Raw genomic sequence first — 19,300 nt, forward strand, 5'->3', positions numbered from 1 at the left:
TCAGCCATCCACACTGACCAACATCGCAACACAACGTGGTAACCCCAACACAACACCACCACCACCCAGCACACTGCGTGTGAAACATCGGCCAATATCACCGCACAGCACCGTCACGCAACATCACCTAACATCATGGACCCATCCTCACCGTACAACATCACGCAACATCACAAAGCCAACATCAACACGCAACAACACCCCGCATCGTGACTACACTACACATCACCACACATCGTCACCCCGCTTCACCAACAGCCACCAACAACTACCACCAGACATTATTCCATCATCTACCAACACCCACCAACACCACAACTCAACACAATCACCTACCACCATCCACTGCCACCATTTACCGCTACCAAACTGCAAAGAAAAGGCAAAGACCCCGCCGTATAGCCTTAACGGACTGGCGGGTCAAGTGCTGTAAGCGAACACCTATGAAGGCCGGCACGGCACACGAGGGGGTGGGTGACCAATACTACGCCCGATCGCCTTTATCTCCCCAGTGGCGATGTTTACACACCACACCAGGCACTCATTTGGAGGCTGAGTCGACCTAGGGGAAGCCCAGGACCGGTTCCGACAATTGTCACTGGGTCGCCGGGTTCGTAGTGCAGCTACGAACTGCACATCCACTACCACCCACTGCCACCCATCGCCACCACGATCATTCACCGCTGCCAACTACCAATAGGCACCCACCTATCAAGCCAGAGCCACCCACACTCAGCAGCGGCAGTCAAGCAGCCACACACCACGAACCCCGTGTGGCACTCTCTCTCTCACGGCTCAAATTAGAGTCGCTCCTTAAAAGCGTCATGACGCGCTGATGCTGGGGATGTGTCGGGGCGATCTTATCTCGCTCACCCCACGCGTGTCTCCTCTTATCTGCTAGAGTCTTGGCAGGGGTGGTGGAGTTGGGGTGGGGGGGAGATTTTGGTGGTGGATGGCGGCAGTGTCGCCGCGATATGGCGACACTGCGATACCTCGCACGACGTGAGATCAACGATAGTGGGTGCCGCGGTGGCGAGATGTTAACTCCCTCGCCTGGTGTACAGGAGGATCGTGGGTTCGAACCCGAGCCCTGATGCCTGCTGTATATTTGGAATGTGCGTGTCTCTCTCCCCGTGGTCGCGTGGACCTTTTTCCGGGTCCTCTGGGTTTTCCCTCCACGTTCAGAATGGACGTGCGTTTAGAGTATTTGGCTGTTATAAATGCCCACGTGATGATGATAAGCCACTTTAGTTGAGCTATCATTTGTGATAGCCAGGTCGCTTCTGAAATGAGACACATAGCTCAGTGGGCCTTAACTGCGAAAACGAAAAAAAATAGTTTATAGCTTTAGAGTTGTAATGGTATCGTCGAATGTATGAGATAATCATAGCGCAGTGTGCCAACCATTCCGCCACCGCTCCACCGCACGGATGTACATCACCCGTGATGTTTATCGGAGCGCGGTGTTGAAAGCGGAGTGAATTCAGTCGCATTCAACTCGTGCAAGGCTGTGATTGTCAGTCGGGTGGCCACGTGTTTTTATGTGGTTCACAATCTCCGCAACCGTACGTTTTGCAAAATGTACACAGATCGCGTTTATCGTTTCTCGATTCATTACATATATTTTATTGTTTTGTGTCATCAAATATTGACGTGAAAACATTTTACGAATTCACCATGATTGAAGAGAACCCGGGGCCGGCTCAGGACACGCTGGCGGGACGATGTCACTCGGTGTAGTGTAGTAGTGTATAGTGTAGTGTATAGTAGTGTATAGTGTAGTGTATAGTAGTGTATAGTGTAGTGTATAGTGGTGTAGTGTATAGTAGTGTAGTGTATAGTATAGTAGTGTATAGTAGTGTAGTGTATAGTGTAGTGTATAGTAGTGTATAGTGTAGTGTATAGTAGTGTATAGTGTAGTGTATAGTGGTGTAGTGTATAGTAGTGTAGTGTATAGTATTGTAGTGTATAGTAGTGTATAGTAGTGTAGTGTATAGTAGTGTATAGTGTAGTGTATAGTAGTGTAGTGTATAGTAGTGTATAGTAGTGTAGTGTATAGTAGTGTATAGTGTATAGTAGTGTATAGTAGTGTAGTGTATAGTAGTGTATAGTGTAGTAGTGTATAGTGGTGTAGTGTATAGTAGTGTATAGTGTATAGTAGTGTATAGTGTATAGTAGTGTAGTGTATAGTAGTGTATAGTAGTGTAGTGTATAGTAGTGTAGTGTATAGTAGTGTATAGTGTAGTAGTGTATAGTAGTGTAGTGTATAGTAGTGTATAGTGTATAGTAGTGTATAGTGTATAGTAGTGTAGTGTATAGTAGTGTATAGTAGTGTAGTGTATAGTAGTGTAGTGTATAGTAGTGTAGTGTATAGTAGTGTATAGTAGTGTAGTGTATAGTAATGTATAGTGTAGTAGTGTATAGTAGTGTAGTGTATAGTAGTGTATAGTAGTGTAGTGTATATTAGTGTAGTGTAGTAGTGTATAGTAGTGTAGTGTATAGTAGTGTAGTGTATAGTAGTGTATAGTAGTGTAGTGTATAGTGTAGTAGTGTATAGTAATGTATAGTAGTGTATAGTGTAGTGTATATTGTAGTAGTGTATAGTGGTGTATAGTAATGTATAGTAGTGTATTGTGTAGTAGTGTATAGTGTAGTGTATAGTGTAGTAGTGTGTAGTATGTGTAGTAGTGCATAGTGCAGTGTATAGTGTAGTAGTGTATAGTGTAGTAGTGTATAGTGTAGTGTATAGTGTAGTGTATAGTGTATAGTGTAGTGTATAGTGTAGTGTATAGTGTAGTGTATAATGTAGTGTATAGTGTAGTGCTGGAGTCTGTGGCCAGGGCAAGGGAGGTGTGGACCGCCACTTCTCAACTCGCTTGCACCACGACCCTCACAGGACAAAGCGGAATGAGCAACGAACGGAACGAACGATACGGCCGTACAAATTCGCCGCTTGCTGTCGCACATGGTTGACGGGTTCGAATCCAGCTGCCGCCCTGGTTATCGTCACTGCGGGCGTGTTAACCGTGAAAAAACAACAACCACCAGCGGTGCGTTCCTCTCACCGTGGGCGGTCACGATCCCCGTTACGGCGTGGGCAGGAGAAGACAATCGTGTGGTCGCGTCACGGTCCAAATTATAAAAAAGTACCCACAAAAGTACTCAGTTGGGGGGGGGGGGGGGGGGGTTACGCACCGCACTTCATCTACCCCCACACCCCACCCCCGCACCACGCTCGCAATGACTGCGAAAATATTGCAGGACTCGGCGGAAAATGTTACAATAAGGGGAGACACAGTGAGCCTTCACTGGGTAAACGAGTACGGTCATATTATAATCATCATCATCATCATCGACAACATCACGATCCATGGGGCAGATAGCCCCGTAGGTGTCTGCTGCACAGTTCGTCATTTGTTTTCACTTTCCTCTCTGTCTTGTGCCAATGTGGCTCAAGTTAGTGGCCACGTCTTTCCGGCACCAATCTCCTTACGATGTCGCCGCCAAGCCCTTCTCTCCGTGAGGTCTTCCTCTCTTTCCGGTTCCTTTCCATTTTTCTTTCCAAACAACAACAACACGCTTTTCATGCATCTGTTGTTGCCCATCCTACTACATATGGTGCCCAAATAGTGCCAGTTTCTTTCTCGTAACTTTCATGGTGCCTTCTACAGTATGTGCAACCTTTTTCTTCCTTCTACGTTGGTCACTCGTTGGGTCCAGTTCAGATGCGGTATCCAAGACATTTCTGGTGCCAATATCTGAGCCTGTCCTTTTCAACGTCTGAGTCTCGCGGGCATACAAAGCTGTCCTGAACACGCGCACGTTCTAAAGACGTTCAGGTTGGCCTTGCATGTGATTCGCTTGCTTCTTCTCCAAGGAGGCACTTTGCGGGCCATCCTGAGCCTAAGCCACTGATGGAAGTGTCCACATTCTCACGGCAGGACCAAGTCTACCTATTTGAGGACGACCTTTGGGATTCCCAAGGCGTTGTGTCAGCACTGGCGGCGTCTGTGCCGTGTCTAGACGCGGCGTGGAATGCGGCGCTGTGCGATGCCACATTGTATGAGTTTTCGTCGAGCCAGGAGAGGGATTTTTTTTTTTTACCGAGAGATAGAAAGAGGAACGCGTGGATTATGTACGTACGCGTACGCGTGTTGAACTTTTTTCACGCCGTACGTAGCCAACCGTGCAAATCGGAGATGCGGGGGAAGGACAACAAAAGATAACATACACAGGATAGAGACATCACGGTTACTGTTCCAGTGAATTCACCCGTTCATTATTCCACAAAATGTCGAGGGCTCGGGTCTAGCAGACACTGGCTGTTTTGTGTCTCTCTCACACCGCGTTAGACCATCACCATCGCAGGACGGTGAGCAATGGCCACAGTTTGGAGAGAATTGGTGGGGACAGCATGGCTGATAACGATGATGAGTGAATTGTACGTAAATATATATTTGTTTTTGACAGAGCCGATTTCCCTCAGTGTCCAGTGGCCTAAAAGCCACAAACCTCAAATGCTGTCCCATAGCGATTTGTCACCACAAACTGGAGGTGCACTAACAGAATCAGATATATGTATATACTAGAGGAATCCAATGAGCGATAAAGCTCTGTAAAGCTCTTTTTCGCACATTTCAATTACGTGTACAATGCTATAATATAATTATAAATTATAGCATTGTATGTCATAATCGGTCTTGGTCAATCCACTGCTGGATGAAGACTTCGCCAGTTGCCACTGCCACCGCCTTCAATAACATTCCGACGCTGCAACAATCCACCTTTGTATTGTAAATAATATCATTGTTTTATTTTATAACTAACCGGCCAGGTGGCTCCAGCATCCCTTCGGGGTCGCTAAAATCGGCACCACTTTGTTGTGAGGTCGACAGCGGCTGCGCTGCGGAGGGACTCGCCCCATCCACCACCCCCGCTTTAGGAATGTGGAATTTCCACCACTGCCTCTGCTCGGGCAGTAAACGGGAGGCTAGCGCCGTTGCCTTGGAGACTCGCGATGAACAGGAGACTTGCCTCGGTTCAAATCATAGTCCGTCTCGTGTCACTGCAAACTCGCGACAATGCCATCGATGTTTGTGGAACATTCATCCCCACTTCTCCCTTCCCCGTGGCACGGTTATGATAGCGTTGTTCACGAAGAGAAAATGTGTGGGGCACGGGGCGAGACACATCAAGGCTAGGAGGAGGTGGGGGGGTCATAACGACGATAGCCAAAGGGACGAGAGGCCGGTGATGGTGATGGTATGGCAACCGAAGAAGGGGTTAGGAAAGAACACGCCACAGAGATGGAGCAGACGAGATCAGTCTGTGTCGCGCGCGCGTGCGTGTGCGTCAACGAGCGGTGGTGCAGCGGTTAGCGCTACGCCGCGCTACGAACCCGGCGAACCGAGTTCGATTCCCGTTCACGGCCAACACCCAGTGACGATTATCTGAACCGGTCACGGCCCTCTCCTAGGTCGACTCAGCCTCAAATGAGTACCTGGTGCGATGTGTAGTAAACATCGTCACTAGGGAGACAAAGGCGGCCGGGCGTGGTGGTGGCCACCTACCCCCTCGTGCGCCGTGTCGGCCTTCATAGGCGCTCGCTAACAGCACTTGCCCCAACAGTCTGTCAAGGCTATACGCGGGGGGGGGGGGGGAATGTTTGTCTTTTTTTATGGGTGGGGTAACTGCGTATTGGTTAGCGCACTGCACTATGAACCCGGCAACCTGAGATCGATTCCCTACCGCGGCCATCACTCGTGGCGAACGATATCTGAACTGGTCCTGGGACACCCCTATCTTGACTCAGCCTTAAAATGAGCACCCGGTGCAACGTATAAACATCGGCACTTGGGGTATAAAGGCGGCCAGGCATGGTGCTGGCAACACCGGACTGAACAAATGCTTGCTAAGAGCACTCGCCCCAGCAGCCTGTGAAGGCTATATGGAGGATCGTTATCTTTGCCTTCATGAGTACAGTGCACGTGTCTGCGTGCAAGATGAAATTCATGGCCAAACATCCCAAAGTATCAACACCCTCCTGAAACTATTTAGAGCAGTGGTTCTTCTTCTTCTTCTTAACCTGGGGTGCACGCTACACCCCCTGCGGGTACGAGACGTGGACAGATCTTTTTTAGAAGTTAAATCATCGAAAACACAAATTCAGCACGGGCACGTAAGTCACAACTACTTTGTTTAATCGAGCCCTGTGTATTTACATTATATATTATTTTAACGGTTGAGAACCAAATGGGTGCACTGCTGCAGTGAGGGTTAATCATTATTGGTCTAGAGACTCACTGAGGCTTTCCGGGCTATCATAATAATTTAATAATAAATTTCAACATAGCAATAGGGAGGCCCTCATCCAGCAGTGGACCGACAAGTGAAAGGGCCGCGCAGGTACAGGCGGAGGAACGAACGTCGCGTGTCTGACTCGCTGGGGGCTGGGGAGCAGGCCAATATGGGATAAGGTCAGATGTGGGATAAGGTCAGACGTGGGAACATCTCCAGCCCCCCCCCCCCCCCCCGAACCTCCGTTTGGCACTGTTGGCTACGTGCATACGTGTGCGGTTAATCGGTCATTGTGAACACGTGACAGTCGGCTACGTGACGTTGCACTGCGTTTTAAACCGTTGGATATCTTGGACTAAATATGTGCAGAGTATGTGGAAATTGTATACTGTACTCTATATGTAATGGGGGGGGGGGGGGGGGGAGTAAACATATATTAGGAAATAAACACTAAGAGGTGGGCAGAGAAGCGTAGAGAGAGATGCGGGCGTGGAATTACATTGAGAGACGGAGGGAGGACACACGCGGATTAGAGTACACACGTGGGTTAACAATGCCATTATCTAAGCTGTTAAGCAAGGTTAGTTGGGCTTGGGCAGGCAGGGCGCAGGGCACGACTCGGTTGGAGGGGACCGGTGGTGAACGCTTAAGAATAATAACGGGAGTGGCAGCGAATTAATGGAACGCGTCCAAAGGAAAATCCGTCCATCGGGGAGATGGAGTGACGAAATGTAATCAGTTCGTGTGCAGCAGGTATTCGGTGGGTAATAATCATTATTATTACTTCAGTTTCATTTATTTGGTATAGCCCTGTGAGCCACTCGGCTCTTGAATCGGGTGCAACCGCAACAAACAAAAAACAAAAACATGAACAAGAAAACATCTTAAAGTGACTTTGTGACTGTGCAAACAGAAAATCCAGGAAAAAAAAACCTGCAAAATATTCCAGAAAAAAAGTACTACATTGCAGGATCGTGAGAGGTGGCGGGGGCTTAGGGTGAAGCTTTCATTCAGCAGGGGATTGACATTGCTGTTGATGATGGATGACGTATTGCCTATCGTTTACAATCACGTTATAGCTCGTACCGCGTGGTTTAAATCAACAATATGGCAATTGCCCACTAAATCAATATATCAATAAAATAACTTTGCTGTCAATTATTGCAGTCGCGACAGTGAAATTTAATTAGATGTATTTTTGTGTGTGGTTATACACGGTTACACGTAGAGCATCATGGACGTACGACAGGCGATAGAATCAAATCACGTTCAGGCGTTGGGTAGGATTAATACACCACGTCATCGGGGGGGGGGGGGGGGGGCACAGGGTGTGGCATGGATACCGTGCAGTATCATTTTAAAAGTGTACAGGGAACGTCAGCACCTCGTGTCGGCGTCAAAACACACTGATACACAACGTGAAACACATGGCTTACTAACACAAACTCACTGACACACGACGTGAAACACATGGCTTACTAACACAAACTCACCAACACACAACGTGAAACACATGGCTTACTAACACAAACTCACTGATACACGACGTGAAACACATGGCTTACTAACACAAACTCACCAACACACAACGTGAAACACATGGCTTACTAACACAAACTCACCAACACACAACGTGAAACAAATGGCTTACTAACACAAACTCACTGATACACGACGTGAAACACATGGCTTACTAACACAAACTCACTGATACACGACGTGAAACACATGCCTTACTAACACAAACTCACTGATACACAACGTGAAACACATGGCTTACTAACACAAACTCACTGATACACAACGTGAAACACATGGCTTACTAACACAAACTCACCAACACACGACGTGAAACACATGGCTTACTAACACAAACTCGGACACACGACGTGAAACACGTGGCTTACTAACACAAACTCACCAACACACAACGTGAAACACATGGCTTACTAACACAAACTCACTGATACACGACGTGAAACACACGGCTTACTAACACAAACTCACTGATACACAACGTGAAACACATGGCTTACTAACACAACCTCACTGATACACCACGTGAAACACATGGCTTACTAACACAAACTCACTGACACACGACGTGAAACACATGGCTTACTAACACAAACTCACTGACACACCACGTGAAACACACGGCTTACTAACACAAACTCACTGACACACGACGTGAAACACATGGCTTACTAACACAAACTCACTGACACACGACGTGAAACACATGGCTTACTAACACAAACTCACTGATACACGACATAAAACACATGGCTTACTAACACAAACTCACTGATACACGACGTGAAACAAATGGCTTACTAACACAAACTCACTGATACACGACGTGAAACACATGGCTTACTAACACAAACTCACTGATACACGACGTGAAACACATGGCTTACTAACACAAACTCACTGATACACAACGTGAAACACATGGCTTACTAACACAAACTCACTGACACACGACGTGAAACACATGGCTTACTAACACAACCTCACTGATACACGACGTGAAACACATGGCTTACTAACACAAACTCACTGATACACGACGTGAAACACATGGCTTACTAACACAAACTCACTGATACACAACGTGAAACACATGGGTTACTAACACAAACTCACCAACACACAACGTGAAACACATGGCTTACTAACACAAACTCACTGACACACGACGTGAAACACATGGCTTACTAACACAAACTCAGATACACGACGTGAAACACATGGCTTACTAACACAAAGTCACTGATACACGACGTGAAACACACGGCTTACTAACACAAACTCACTGATACACGACGTGAAACACACGGCTTACTAACACAAGCTCACTGACACACGACGTGAAACACATGGCTTACTAACACAAACTCACTGATACACAACGTGAAACACATGGCTTACTAACACAAACTCACTGACACACGACGTGAAACACATGGCTTACTAACACAAACTCACTGACACACGACGTGAAACACATGGCTTACTAACACAAACTCACTGAAACACGACGTGAAACACATGGCTTACTAACACAAACTCACTGACACACGACGTGAAACACATGGCTTACTAACACAAACTCACTGATACATGACGTGAAACACATGGCTTACTAACACAAACTCACTGAAACACGACGTGAAACACATGGCTTACTAACACAAACTCACTGATACACGACGTGAAACACATGGCTTACTAACACAAACTCACTGACACACGACGTGAAACACATGGCTTACTAACACAAACTCACTGATACACGACGTGAAACACATGGCTTACTAACACAAAGGCACTGATACACGACGTGAAACACATGGCTTACTAACACAAACTCACTGATACACGACGTGAAACACATGGCTTACTAACACAAACTCACTGATACACGACGTGAAACACATGGCTTACTAACACAAACTCACTGACACACCACGTGAAACACACGGCTTACTAACACAAACTCACTGACACACGACGTGAAACACATGGCTTACTAACACAAACTCACTGACACACGACGTGAAACACATGGCTTACTAACACAAACTCACTGATACACCACGTGAAACACACGGCTTACTAACACAAACTCACTGATACACGACGTGAAACACACGGCTTACTAACACAAACTCGCTGACACACCACGTGAAACACACGGCTTACTAACACAAACTCACTGATACACGACGTGAAACACACGGCTTACTAACACAAGCTCACTGACACACGACGTGAAACACATGGCTTACTAACACAAACTCACTGATACACAACGTGAAACACATGGCTTACTAACACAAACTCACTGACACACGACGTGAAACACATGGCTTACTAACACAAACTCACTGACACACGACGTGAAACACATGGCTTACTAACACAAACTCACTGAAACACGACGTGAAACACATGGCTTACTAACACAAACTCACTGACACACGACGTGAAACACATGGCTTACTAACACAAACTCACTGATACATGACGTGAAACACATGGCTTACTAACACAAACTCACTGATACACGACGTGAAACACATGGCTTACTAACACAAACTCACTGACACACGACGTGAAACACATGGCTTACTAACACAAACTCACTGATACACGACGTGAAACACATGGCTTACTAACACAAAGGCACTGATACACGACGTGAAACACATGGCTTACTAACACAAACTCACTGAAACACGACGTGAAACACATGGCTTACACCACGGAGCGAATCTCTCTCTGTGTTTTGGGCCACTGAGTAACCTTTGTTGTGTTTTTAAGCTGAGAGAGGGTGAACGACATGGGATGAGGTGGCCTTGATTGGGGTGGGGGGGGTCAACATCCTCGGCGTGAATTTGTAATTTTTGGATTTTCATGTTTTTTCCGGAAATATTTACATCATTCTGTATCTTCAGGCTCACAAAAAAGACGTCACTTATGCCCTGTAACACTATTGTTGGCAGGAAAGCAACAGAAGTCACGTCATATTCGTGGCTTGACTTCCCTTTAGATAATCCAAAACGTGTTTTTATTTGGATCGTCCGAAATGTAATATCTAGGCCTGGGTTTCAACGTTTTTTGGGGGGGGGGTTTAATTCGAAAATCTAGAGCACATCCCAACGCCATTCATTCCACAAAAGGCCCAGATCAACAACTGTAAACAAACCAGCAGAGAGAGAGCGTATCATGGAGTGAGAATGAGATAATGAGACTACGATAATGATTGATGATGATGATGGTGATCAGTAGGATGGCTCCTCTCACAAGAGAAGGAAGAGGGAGATGGCTGGCTCTGGTTTGTATCTTGCCAAGGAAGGATGCAGTGCTCGGTAAATAAACTATCTCCTAATGCTCATTGACTGCTGTATGTATATATATGTAAAATCTACTTCTGTGTGGCCACCTCCACTCTGAATCCCTCTCCCTGCCGCCGTCGCCGCCCACTGTGAAAACAGACGCCGCCCCTCCGTACAGCAGCAGCAGAGTCGAGGCCCTCATCCAGCCTCCTCCTCCCAACATCCACATCTCTCTTGACCCTTGGCTCCCGTTTCTCCATTCCTTTCCCTATTATGTTAACTACCTCGCCTGGTATGCAGGAGGCCATGGGTTCGATCCCGACCCTGACGCCTGCTCTATATTTGGAGTTTGGATTTTTCACCGGGTCCTCCGGTTTTCCCCCCCCCCTACACATTTAGAAATAATCTTGATTTTAAGCTTTCGTGACTGCAGGAATCCATACTCTTTGGTTCTTTCGGTAAAGTCACGTAGGTAGAAAATAAAATAAATCACGACTCTGATGCAGCAGGCCATGCTTTCCCACCTGATGACGGACGCTTGTGTTGCGCCCGAAACGTCGTGATTTTTTTTATATATATACCTACGTGACTTTACCGAAAGAACCAAAAAGAGTACACATTTAGAAACATTCGTCTAGAGTTTGTGGCTGCTGTAAATGTCCACGTGATCAGCCACATCATCGAGCCATCACTTGTGGCCAGGTCGCTTCTGAAAAAATGCTACAAAGTTCAGTGGGCCTCACCTGGTAAAATTAAATGCACATGTTAGTCTTACAGCTTTTTTTTTCCCCCCACTAGCTCTCTCTTTTCCCGTTACTTTCTCTTTTCCCATTCATTACAACCTTGACTTCCCCCTGCTGATTTTGTACGTTTGCCCACTGACAAAGAAATGATCAGTCTATAATTTTGATGGGAGGTTTATTTGAACAGTGAGAGACAGGATAACAAAGAAAAATCCAGAAAAACGCATGTCAAAAATGTTATGAATTGATTTGCATTTTAATGAGGGAAATAAGTATTTGACCCCTCTGCAAAACATGACTTCGTACTTGGTGGCAAAACCCTTGTTGGCAATCACAGAGGTCAGACGTTTCTTGTAGTTGGCCACCAGGTTTGCACACATCTCAGGAGGGATTTTGTCCCACTCCTCTTTGCAGATCTTCTCCAAGTCATTAAGGTTTCGAGGCTGACGTTTGGCAACTCGAACCTTCAGCTCCTTCCACAGATTTTCTATGGGATTAAGGTCTGGAGACTGGCTAGGCCACTCCAGGACCTTAATGTGTTTCTTCTTGAGCCACTCCTATGTTGCCTTGGCCGTGTGTTTTGGGTCATTGTCATGCTGGAATACCCATCCACGACCTATTTTCAATGCCCTGGCTGAGGGACGGAGGTTCAAACCCAATATTTGACGGTACATGGCCCCGTCCATCGTCCCTTTGATGCGGTGAAGTTGTCCTGTCCCCTTAGCAGAAAAAAAAACCCAAAGCATAATGTTTCCACCTCCATGTTTGACGGTGGGGATGGTGTTCTTGGGGTCATAGGCAGCATTCCTCCTCCTCCAAACACGTCGAGTTGAGTTGATGCCAAAGAGCTCCATTTTGGTCTCATCTGACCACAACACTTTCACCCAGTTGTCCTCTGAATCATTCATATGTTCATTTGCAAACTTCAGACGGGCATGTATATGTGCTTTCTTGAGCAGGGGGACTTTGCGGGCGCTGCAGGATTTCAGTCCTTCACGGCGTAATGTGTTACCTATTGTTTTCTTGGTGACTATGGTCCCAGCTGCCTTGAGATCATTGACAAGATCCTCCCGTGTAGTTCTGGGCTGATTCCTCACCGTTCTCATGATAATTGCAACTCCACGAGGTGAGATCTTGCATTGAGCCCCAGGCCGAGGGAGATTGACAGTTCTTTTGTGTTTCTTCCATTTGCGAATAATCGCACCAACTGTTGTCACCTTCTCACCAAGCTGCTTGGCAATGGTCTTGTAGCCCATTCCAGTCTTGTGTAGGTTTACAATCTTGTCCCTGACATCCTTGGAGAGCTATTTGGTCTTGGCCATGGTGGAGAGTTTGGAATCTGATTGATTGATTGCTTCTGTGGACAGGTGTCTTTTATACAGGTAACAAGCTGAGATTAGGAGCACTCCCTTTAAGAGTGCGCTCCTAATCTTAGCTCGTTACCTGTATAAAAGACACCAGGGAGCCAGCAATTTTTCTGATTGAGAGGGGGTCAAATACTTATTGCCCTCATTAAAATGCAAATCAATTCATAACATTTTTGACATGCGATTTTCTGGATGTTTTTGTTGTTATTTTGTCTCTCGATGTTCAAATAAACCTACCATTAAAATTATAGGCTGATCATTTCTTTGTCAGTGGGCAAACGTACAAAATCAGCAGGGGATCAAATGCTTTTTTTCCCTCACTGTATTTAACACGGCAGCAAGAAATCACCGAGTGACGTTCACGGCGACAGTAGCTGTATTCGTCGTTGCAGCTATAGATGAGTGATAAGAAGGCGACTGACTGCCAGTGAGTGAATTGGTGAACGTTGGATCGTCGATGATCCTGAACTCCATGATGTGGATTTTTATCGGGTATTGCGAGGTATGGAACTGGGTGCTTCGTCCCATATGTGACAACAAGGAAATCAAGTTTACACATTTAAAAAAAAAATGTTTCTTAGACTTATCACCTCCCCCCCCCCGCCTCCTACACCCCCCCCCCTCAACCCCGGAGAAATTTCATGAACAATAACGATTGAAGTTCACAATTCCATTCAAGAATTAAATATTTTTCATCCAATATTCATGGTCTCATTTGAAATCATCGTTTCTCTCACTTGTAGCATTGTTTTGTTTTCTGTCTCGTCGGTTCAGATTTGTTTGCCGCATCTGCCGAAATGTAAAGGGGAAGGATGCAGCCCTGGAATGTCTCACTCGTATCTCTCGTTGTTTGTAGTCGCCCCTTGTATCTGCCACTGATACCTACAGGTTGTATATTTTGTCTACACACAAAGCCACACTCCCAACCAACACCATCATCCACAAACCCACCCACCCACCCACACAGACGACTACCCATCCATCCATCCACTCACCCACCCACCGATCCACCCACCCACACAGACGAGTACCCATCCATCCATCCACTCACCCACCCACCGATCCACCCACCCACACAGACGACTACCCATCCATCCATCCACTCACCCACCCACCGATCCACCCACCCACACAGACGACTACCCATCCATCCACTCACCCACCCACCGATCCACCCACCCACACAGACGACTACCCATCCATCCACTCACCCACCCACCCACCGATCCACCCACCCACACAGACGACTACCCGTCCATCCACTCACCCACCCACCCACCGATCCACCCACCCACACAGACGACTACCCGTCCATCCACTCACCCACCCACCGATCCACCCACCACACAGACGACTACCCGTCAATCCATCCACTCACCCACAGAAGCCACTTTCAAGCCACTCAGTCCCGACTCCCGACAAAAAAACCTAAACAATCGCCCGGAGATTGTTTAATCCCAAATCTCTGCCACGAGGAAAAGTTGTTTGGGAAGTTGGGGGGGGGTGGGGGAGGGGCGGGGAGGGGGGGGGGTGGTGAGGCTGGAGGGGTGGGGGCAGTCGGTGGGGCCGGCGGTGTGGCGGTCGGACGGGTGTGTGTGTGTGTGTGTGGCCTGCCTTGTGTCACAGTGAAGTGTCTCGCTCCTTATCCTGGCCGTGATAACGGTGGCGTGGGAGCGCGACATGGGCAAGTGACGCTGATGAGGAGGCTGCAGTGATGGCTCCGGGGGTCTTGATTGAATTCAGCGCGAGGACAATGGACTGCCTTTGAGTCTGGGAATGCGCTGCCCTCACACCGCGTGCGGAAAGCTTCGGACGTGCTGCACAGTTGCGTAGCGGAAAACATTTATGCTGCAGCGTTGCTCATGCGAAACGGGCCTGAGAGAAGGACGTTCAACCGAGGAGATGGAGCATTGAGATTGGATCGCTACAACCGCGGCATAAGTTGGGGAGGCTGCGGTGGATTTGTTTTTTTTTTGGGGGGGGGGGGTGGGTGGCGGGGGGAACTTCATCCAGCAGTGGATTGACCATGGCTGACGATATGAAACGCGAAACAAAAGCAGTTGTTCGTAGTTGTTCGTAATTATTTACGTTCCAAGTCGATGGCTTTGGCAGCAAGTAAGGAGAGGTTAAGACATTTCCGTTTGGAACTCTCGCAGAAAGGAGGGCAGCAATCCCCCCCCCCACCCCGGCGTTCGAGAACGACCTTTCGAAGATGACGTCAGAGAAGTACTTTGTGAGGTCACTTCAATTGCTTCTCATCGATCACGCGAGCCGGCGCGCACCGAGTCACAGGCCCCGGCTATGGCGGTTGTTCATAGCACTTCAATCACAACGAAGTATTTGTAATTTGTAATTCTCAGAAAGGGATGGGTGCTGGAACAGAGTCCCGGATGGTTGATGAGACTTTAAGTACGAAACTTTTCAAGTAAAAAAAAGAGTATATTTGTTTCTATGATTGTTAAATATGTTGCTGTTAAGTGTTTAATGACAGGTTAATAGCACGTGTTAGTCCGTGCTTGCTGTCCAGTTGCCTGGGTGAACAGTGGGATAGGTTTTACCCAATCCTGGCCAGCTGGCAAAAAAACCCCCGTAATAAGCTAAACTTAAGTAACATATGAAAAGTGAAATATGATGGGTGTTGCTGTTGTTGTTGTACAGTCATTGGTGACCGGATTGAGGCCATCAACTCGCTACACAAGACGTGGTGTCACGTGCGTGTCCTCGTCAACTGTGACGCCTTTCCGATGGATTTACAAACGGACCATTGATCGGATCGTCAGAAAAGTCGTAAGCTATGCCCAGTTTTCAGGCTTTTACGTCTTCTATTTTCAGATTTAATGAGAAAAATGTTCGGGAACGCATCTCTGGCACGAGTGCATTAAAATCAGTAATGTACAATGGCACTCCCCTACTTTGGTGACCCGCCCCTACTGGACATCTGTGAAAAAAGAGCTTCATAGCTCATCGGATTTCCCGAGGATAAATTAAGATTGTGATTTTAAAATATTACGATGCAAATGGCACTTGTAGGGTTTTGTAAATGAGAACACACCTCAGGGAACTGTACAATGATACTCCACGCACAGACATCGTTATCAGATTCTACATTCTAAATTCTATCCCGACCAAACCTGAGTTTGAAGAAGAATGATTGATTAGGCTGTGATGAAAACCTTCGAAATTGATTTTGATTAGACCGTGATGTTCATTGTTTTCCGCTGCCCTTAGTCACTTTGTTAACATTTATCGCATTTTCGTGGTGTCTGCGTCGGTCACGTGCCGCATCCCTTCACCAACCTGCACTGACCGGCGTGGTGAAGTATGGTCAAATAGCCCCCCATGACCGACACGGAATGGGGAGGCCTTGATCCAGCAGTGGAGTGACAAAGGGGCTGTATATAGGTGTGGTTTGATCTCATTCGATGAAACCACGAAATGTATATTTATTTCACAAATGAAATACATAATCAGAGCTGCGAGCCTCTGTTGTTTTTCATGCAGTCAGATGCTACTTTGGAGCGATTACATTTCTACAAATACCGTATTCTCCAGTACCGTATACCAAGGCCGTAGCCATGGAGTCAACATTGGGGGGGACCAAATCTTCCAGGGGGTCTGGGGGTCCCAACCCGGAAGAAAAAACAAAATCTAAATTTGAAAACTCATTTCCTGCCATTTCCTGCCCAAAATATTTAAAAATTAACTAACTCATGGGATGGACTTTTTATTTATTTTTGACAATAATGTCTAATAGTGTATTGCATTACATTGCTCTGTTTTTATTTATTTTTACCATTTCTTGTTTCATTGTATGTAATGTTTGATATTTGGGATTAATAAAGTACAACCATAACCACAATCATATAAACAGCAATCTATGCATTGATTTATATGAAGACAAGTCCAGATATTGTGGCCAAGGTTTATCAAATAGTTTTTTTAATTTACATAGCATTGCAATTTTTTTATTTTTTATAGCAATATATTAGGGGGGACATTTTGAGCATATTTGAAAATTGGGGGAGATGTGATAATTACGGCCTTGCTGTATACCACAAGTAACACAATTCTCCGAAGTAAGACGCACCCCTTAAAACTCGTACCCGGTGTCAATAAAGGTCTTTGGTACTTCAAATCCGTGCTTACAAAACGCCCGAAGCGGAGCAGAAGCTTTCCCATTCCCATATTGCCATGGCCACGTGTAAATCAAAAATACAGCGCATTTACAGTAGCAGAAGCAGCAGCAGAATTCCCATCTGCGATACGAACGCTGGAGAAACGAGTGATCACGATGGAGTATTCCTCCCCCCAGAACGCGTGGGGTTCTCTCCAGGTGCTCCCGTTTTTTCCCACACGTATGCAACAGTCATCGTTAATCTCAGAAAGGAAAAAAAAGTCTTAAAATTACAAGTAAAACCCAATCTGAAAGCAGGAGACTCGTTAAAAAGAGTCGTACTGCTTCACACACTGTGGTTTCCCTCCTAGGGTGTTAACCAGAGCACTTGCACGTCATTTTACACCCTCCCTAGCCTCCCTGTACTAGCTTCCAGTTTCACATAGAATACAATTTTAAAATCCTTTTGTTAACTTACAAAGCAGTGTACCATCTTGCCCCAGCCTCCATCATTAACATGCTGCACCCAGATGTCCCCTCAAGGTTCCTAAGATCTGGGCATGATGCAGATCTTCTCTCTGTATTCCCAGGTTCGAGGTTTCGGTCTATGGGTGACCGAGATTTTTCCCCGTGTAGCCCCCGCTAGACAATGGGACAATCTTCTACGAGACATCAGGGATCTCTGAGTCTGTGGACATTTTTCAAATAAGCCTTAAAACCAACTCATGTACGCTTCCGCTTATTAAAGTTTAGTTCATTCAGTAAATTCTTCTTAAAATGTATTCATAATATTATTGTTATGCTGAGTGTCTGCTGCTGCTGCTGTGTCCTGTGCAGCGCTTTGAGATCATTGATGACAAGCGATATATAAATGTAATCATTACACTGTGTACAAAAAAAATTGTTCCTGGGTAGTAAGTGTTATTTCCTAATTGGCTTATGCCTCAAAAGTACAGAAAATGGATATTCTTCCCCACAAACTTTTGCTTTTGTGACCAGGACAGTGATATTTTGAAATGTACGTATTTCCAATGAGAAAACGTGGTGTGCATTTGTGTCATTCCTTCACGTAAAGTCCTGGTCACAAAAGCAACGTTTCTGGGGAATAATAATAGTCATTTTCTGCACTTTTTAGGCATAAGCAATAAAAAATTAAACTTACTACCCAGGGACAAAAATCGTGTTACATAGCGAATTATGACTAGCATCATGTGTGTTCACTTGCTTCTCAACCCAACCAATGGCGTTTAGCTTGTTTTCTTCTTCCTGGACCGGTACACGCTATGCGGAAGGGCCATTGCCCGGAACGTCGCCTCGTTGTCGAGTTGTGTTATTTGTGCTCGTACACCGCGGTCAGACGCGGTACCGCACGAAAAAGTTTGGCACAGAAATTCCGAGTTTTTCAACACTCGAATTTGCTACGATGGATATTTCGTTGTACAATATAAAGGCTCCGATTGCATACAGATTGTGGGTGAGCATAAAACAAAAAAAACAGACAAGGGGTTTGTTCCATCCACCACGTGTAAAATAACATAAAAATATCACGCAACCCTCTTTTGTGTTTGGCGGTGCGCGCGCGTGAGGGTGTGGGGGCGAGGGGGATCCCCTCTTGCCCCAAGTGTTTACCTGCAGAAAGCCTTGGCCGATTTTGATTAAAGTTGCACAACTGAGAATTCTCCGTCAAGGTCGCGTATAACCCTCCACCACCAACAGTGCCTCCTCCTCCACCACCTCCTCCTCCTCTTTCTCCACTCTCAATCCACGCAGTGCGCGCCAGTGGAACATTCCAAAAGAGAAAGAGGACAAACAGCACACAAGCTCCTGCCGACGCAGTCTGCTCCGGCCACCCCACCCACCCGCCCTCCGCTAAAACAAAATTCACCTCCATCACACAATGCACTACAAATCCACCCCCACCGCCACCACCAC

At 46.5% G+C, this 19,300-nt stretch overlaps 1 protein-coding gene across 1 annotated transcript in view; it reads right to left on the reverse strand.

The window, feature by feature from the left end:
• Nucleotides 1-19,098, reverse strand: part of LOC116945210 (uncharacterized) — an 87,501-nt gene extending 68,403 nt beyond the window's left edge. The window contains exon 1 of the mRNA XM_032959496.2: nucleotides 18,998-19,098. The gene's annotated coding sequence lies outside the window, so the exon portion shown is untranslated. The remainder of the gene's footprint in view (nucleotides 1-18,997) is intronic.
• Nucleotides 19,099-19,300: the final 202 nt, after the last annotated feature.

The sequence above is a fragment of the Petromyzon marinus genome, chromosome 23, assembly GCF_048934315.1.
Source record: "Petromyzon marinus isolate PM22_M1 ecotype Great Lakes invasive population chromosome 23, UKy_Petmar_22M1.pri1.0, whole genome shotgun sequence".
NCBI classification, from domain to species: domain Eukaryota; kingdom Metazoa; phylum Chordata; class Hyperoartia; order Petromyzontiformes; family Petromyzontidae; genus Petromyzon; species Petromyzon marinus.